The sequence below is a fragment of the Rhinopithecus roxellana genome, chromosome 15 (genome assembly GCF_007565055.1).
Source record: "Rhinopithecus roxellana isolate Shanxi Qingling chromosome 15, ASM756505v1, whole genome shotgun sequence".
NCBI lineage: Eukaryota > Metazoa > Chordata > Mammalia > Primates > Cercopithecidae > Rhinopithecus > Rhinopithecus roxellana.
In genome coordinates, this window is record NC_044563.1 from 19,877,969 (window position 1) to 19,883,968 (window position 6,000).

Genomic DNA, 6,000 nt, shown 5'->3' on the forward strand with positions numbered 1-6,000 from the left:
ATATTTGTGAAGTTAGTCTTAAGCTGTAGCAAATCTGATATACCCTGTGCTATAAATTTGTCTTTCTGTATCATTCAGTCATAAAGAGGGGTACCTCAGGATTGAATGTCGGGCTAGGACCCCATAAGCCTGCTGTTCAAGCCAGCCCAGCAAACTGGTCAGTTACAAACTTCATTGCAGGTCCTTGGAAAAAAAAAACTGGATGAAGTTTCCCTCTCATCTTGTTTTATGTCTCTGGGAGCTTGACCCTATAACCACATGGCAGAATTTTCAACTGGTCTCTAACATCCAGGGAACAGGAATTTGAGGGTTCATGTCAGCTAGCCCTAAAAATTATCTTGAGCTCTTAAAAGCCTTTGGAAGCTTAAAATTGGCTGCCTCTAAGCTTCTTCTGGGAAGGGTAATGGGAACTGCCCCGTGCTATAGCTCAGCAACTAAGGCATTGCCATTATACTAATGGCTTCCAGGGTTCAATTTCTGGCACAGGGAATGAGTTCCTTCTGGTTTGATATCTGTGTAACCTTTACCATTTGTTAATTCTCCTCCCCTCCATGAACCATCTTGAATTTTCCTTTCTCTGAGCACCTGTGAGGTTACATGGGCAGTTATGTTTGATAAAGTTCAAAAGAAGTGTTGGCTGTTTGGCCTGGCTAAAGTCAAGTAATAAGAGATTTAAAAGGACTTTTATTTTTTAAGGGTGTTATGCTGAAAAGTTGGCTTAATTAAACGTGAATATTCAAGCCTGGGACTCCTTGGGAAAAACAGGAGGAAACACAGACCCTATTTTGGGAAAAGCCTTTGTTTTTCTCATGAAACCCCAGGAATTGGAAGTGGATAGATTCCTTTCAAAATCTAAGCCTCTGTTCTGTTTTGCATTGTGTTATCTGACATTTTTGACTCTTGTGGGCAAGTATCAGAAATTACTTCACATTATGAGAGCTTTGGTGTGTAATAACTAGGTAGAAAATATACTTTGGGGGATATCTAATGGCAGTTATGGGAGAATATGTGACTCTTTGCATGTTTGGATTAGAGAAGCATGCTCTTGGCCACCTTGAAGGTATGGAGATGTCCTCACCCCTGCACGGAAAGATAAGACTCCCATTGGGGGATGAGCTAGTCACAAAATGGGCTGATTGGCTTTAGATTGCTTTGCAATAAAATGCATAGCAAAATCATAGCAACGTCTTGTTCCATATCATTTCTCTTTTGGAGATCTAGGATCTGGTATAAAAATGAGACACAAGTGTGGGGGATCTGTTTCGCCCTCCAGCTGTGCCTGCTAATTAGGCTGTATAGCCTGCATGTTTTCTTGACCCTGTTCCTTCATGAGCTCTCTGCCCTGAAGCCAATAATCCAATTAAGAAACTGGCAAATGAAAAATCTTACAAGTACTGGATCTTCTGTCTGTGTGTTTTTATGTATTGTGTGTGTGATATGGAAGAGCTTTAATTGGCTTAAAAATAACAAATGTTTAAATCAAATATTTTCTCAGAAAAATAAAAATTGTAATGCCTTTTAGTTCATGTGACTTAAGTAATCTTTAGGAAATAAAGACAGTTCTAAAGACTGTTGGTAAAATAAAAATATCTTCAAAAATGTAGACATTTGTTCTAAGTTAGGCAGGTCAGGTATTAGGTTTACTAAATGCTTTAAGGTCATAAACTGCTTCTTTGATTTTTGAAAATTGTTCAACATAATTGAAATTGCTTACTAACTAGGTTTTTCACCAAAAGTAAAAGTTGCTAAGAGTTAACATTGTAACATGTAATTGAGACTTACTGAAGAAACAGTTTTACAGTAAAGGTGTGTAGGAAAAGTGAAATGTGTTTTTGCTGAAGATTATATAAGAAGTCATGGGAATGTAAATTTTTTTTGCTTAGATTAGGTTATAGGATTGTTTTAAGTCAGATAAGATAAAACTAAGGGTTTGAACAAGTTGTGGAAAGTTTGTAAAAGATTAATCTTGTGAAAACAATTCTGTGTGAACATATTGGCTAAAGTTAAAGGGATATTATTCAGTTTTCCCCTAAATTAAATGTTGAAATAAAATCATAACAGTTTTTCTTAGAGCACTGGTCTGCTCTTTAACAAAAATTTATAAAGGGTTATAAAAGGTTTATGAGAATCTTATGGTCAAACTGATTAAAATTGGCTAGATTTATCTATAGGGTTTTATTAAGAATTGGGTTTAACATTAATAGTACACTAATGTAAAGGTGAAATTTGGCTTATTTGGTGTAAAAATCATACAGGAGCATTGTCAAATATGAAGTGGTGTTTGGCTCTCTTTGGGCTGTATTTGTATAAATATGTTATGGGTATATGTTCCAAAATTATAGGAAATGCCTATAATTCTGATATGACTTAATGTACATTATCAGTAATAATTCTAATTGTTACATAAAATTCTTGTGATAAGGCATGGTGGTTCATGCATTTAATTCAGCACTTTGGGAGGTCAAGGTGAGTGAATAACTTGAGGTCAGGAGTTTGAGACCAGCCTTGCCAACATGGTGAAACCCTGTTTCTACTGAAAATACAAAAACAATTAGCTGGGCATAGATGCTGCATGCCTGCAATTCTAGCTACTTAGGAGGCTGAGGTGGAGGTTGCTTTGAGCTGAGATCACCCCAGTACACTCCAGTCAGCCTGAGCAACAGAGGAAGACTCCATCTCAATAATAAGTAAATACATACTTACACACATGCATACATAACTAACTAAATAAAAATCAAATCAAATAAAAATTGTTATATGCCACAGAAGAAACCAAAATTCCTAGTTAATTGCAGTTTTAATAGAGGCTGCCCTAAGGCATTTTTTCATCCATGGACAATTGCTGTCTTGATTTAATCTTCTTTAAAAGGTGGTTTTTAATCAGTTATAGTACTTTGACAGGTGTTTTTAAATGCAGGTTTTTGATATTAAAATAGAATAAAAAATTTTCAGAACTCATGGAGAGCTGAAATGTTCTTGATATTAAGCAGAACAGGAGTCAACCTTGTGGAATGAACTAATAGAAGAGTGAAGTAATCTTTTTTTGACTTTGTGTAAGACATTGCTGATCCTTTGTTTCGTTTTTCAGAATCAAGAAAACTTTTCTATTAAGTTATTCACAGTTTTTAACAATTGAGTAAAATATACTCTTATAAAAAATTGGGAGCATATTTGTTTCTCTCTACCTGATTTCTCCAGGATTTTGAAACTATTTATGAGTATTGTTAACTTATGGCAATATACTTATTTGCATAAGTGCAGTAAGAATCTGTTTTCTTTTGCAAGAGGACACAATTAGAGAAACTGGTTATTTTACCAAAGCTTTGACTGAAATAAAGTGCTTTCCTTTAAGGAATCAAATTTGAAAACTGGCCTCATATCTTGTCTACACAGTTCTTGTACAGGATTCCTAACCTGTGGTAAGTAAAGAATGTCACTTTCTGACAGGCCCAGGAGCCCCAAGTTCCCTTGGGACCTCAAGAGGAGAGGAATTTGCTCAACTCATAGGTATTTGGGTATACAAACCCATGGTTGAGCTTGCCTTAAGAAAGGTCTTATCTGATGTTCCTTATGGAGCAGAGTTCCATCAAAGCCAATTTTAAAAGCCTATGTGAAAACTAATTATTTTTGCTGCACTTTATACAAATAATCAGGCTAAGTATAATAAAGTAAATTAGTCTTACCATAATTTATCATTAGTAAAAATGGGTGACTGGAGAGAGAAAAGATGATGTTTCAAAAATGATGGTACACCTGCTATTACATTCTCTCATCAGTTGTTTTAGAGTTTTTTTTTCTGCAATTTATAATGACTATGTTATTCTTGTGAACCAACCAGTGGTCTCTGGCTGTAGCTCAGAAAAAACAAGAGGGATATGTAATGCAAAAACCTAGACCAATATTCTAGTTCTGGACACATATTGGAATCAGCTAGCAACCCCATATCACTTTGCTTCCAACAGTTGCCCATTTCATGGAAAACCATCTTATTTAGTTTGCTTGGGATAATTTTACTTATTTTGCTTTATGGTTGTGGATCATATTTGCTGTTGTACTCCTTGTGTAGGAATGCACAATAAGCTTACTGAAATGTCTTCATAAATTGAATACTTATTAATTTTCCAGATATCACCTTTTGTCAGTTATGAATGTGTCTCACCATACTGGTGCTTTCCTACTGAGCTCCTTTCTACCCTGAATACAAGAGACCCTAATAGTTAGGCAGAAATATCTTGGCCCCTATTCAGCATGAAAAATTACAGAGGATAGATCTTCATCCCTCTACAACCCTTAGGATTAAGGGTTCTCTTATAAAAGGGATGGGGGAAATACGTCAGAGGTATTTGAAGCAGAGCAACTTCATCTTCACTAGGAGCTGGCTAAAATAAGACTGAGACCTGCTGGACTGCATTCCCCGTAGGTTAGATATTCTAAGTCACAGGATGAGAGGAAGTTGGCACAAGATATAGGTCATAAGACATTGCTCATAAAACCGCATGCAGTCGACTGGGCACCGTGGGTCACACCTGTAATCCCAGAACTTTGGGAGACTGAGGTGGGCAGATCACTTGAGGCCAGGAGTTCAAGACCAACCATGGTCGACATAGTGAAACCTCATCTCTACTAAAAATACAAAAATTAGCTGGATGTGGTAGTGTGTGCCAGGAGTCCCAGCTACTCAGGTGACTGAGGCAGGAGAATTGCTTGAACTCAGGAGGCAGAGGATGCAGTGAGCTGACATTGTGCCACTGCACTCTAGCCCAGGCAACAGAACCAGAGACTGTCTCAAAAACCAAGCAAACAAACAAAAAAGAAACCAAAAAACCAGCAAGCAGTAAAGAAGCTGGTGAAAACCCATCAAAATTGAGATGGCAATGACAGTGACCTCTGGTCATCCTTACTGCTTATTATATGTTAATTATAATGCATTAGCATGTTAAATGACACTCCCACCAGTACCATGACAGTTTATACAAATGCCATGGCAACGTTGTCAGGAAGTTACCCTATATGGTCTAAAAACGGGAAGAACCCTCAGTTCTGGGAATTGCCCAACCTCTTCCTGGAAAACTAACGAATAATCCAACCCTTGATTAGCATATAATCAAGAAATAACAATAAGTATTCTTAGTCAAGCAGCACATACCTCTGCTCTGCCTATGGAGGAGCCATTCTTTTATTTCTTTACTTCTCTAATAAACTTGCTTTCACTTTATTCTATGGACCCACTCTGAATTCTTTCTTGCGTAAGATTCAAGAATCCTCTCTTGGGATCTGGATCAGGACTGCTTTTCAGTAACAATATGGCATAAGACTCTCTCATGCTATTAAAATTGTTTGTAATAATTGTGGTGGCTGTAAAATATTTTGTCTTGTGAATACAATGTAATTTTGCTCTTTTTGGTTCTTTTAGTTATTTTCCTTTATTACTGTAATAAAATGAAGTCAAAGGCTGTAGAAGAAATAAAAATTACAGTGACAGGGCATCTGGAGAAATAGGAATACCAGAATATAGAATTATTTTTATTAACCTTGCTTGTATTCTCATTTCAGGAGAGTGAAGGCTCATCAGGATCTACTAAAGAGAAAGGAGAGGGTGACAAATTGTCAGCTTGTCTCCAAAGTGGTGTAAGTGAGAGAGTATTCTAATTTTGATGAACAATCCCAGAAATAGTTTGAAGAGAAATGTGTATATATTTCAACAGATTTATTGGAAGTACTCAAGGGCATTCAGCTCTCATTTTTCTAATTCTGGGATCATGCTGCTGAGGAATATATTTATAACTAACTGATTTATAAATTAACCAGAAGATCTTATGCAAAATTTGGTTCTCTAGCCAAATATAGACTGGGCACTGATTCATAAATTAATCCCTCTTGGCTAGCTGATGCCAACTCCTAGAAGCATGATAACCGTGGCACAAATACACTCAGAATGGATGGGCACAGTATCTCGTGCCTGTAGTCCTGGCTTCTCTGGAGCCTGAGGCAAGAGGATAA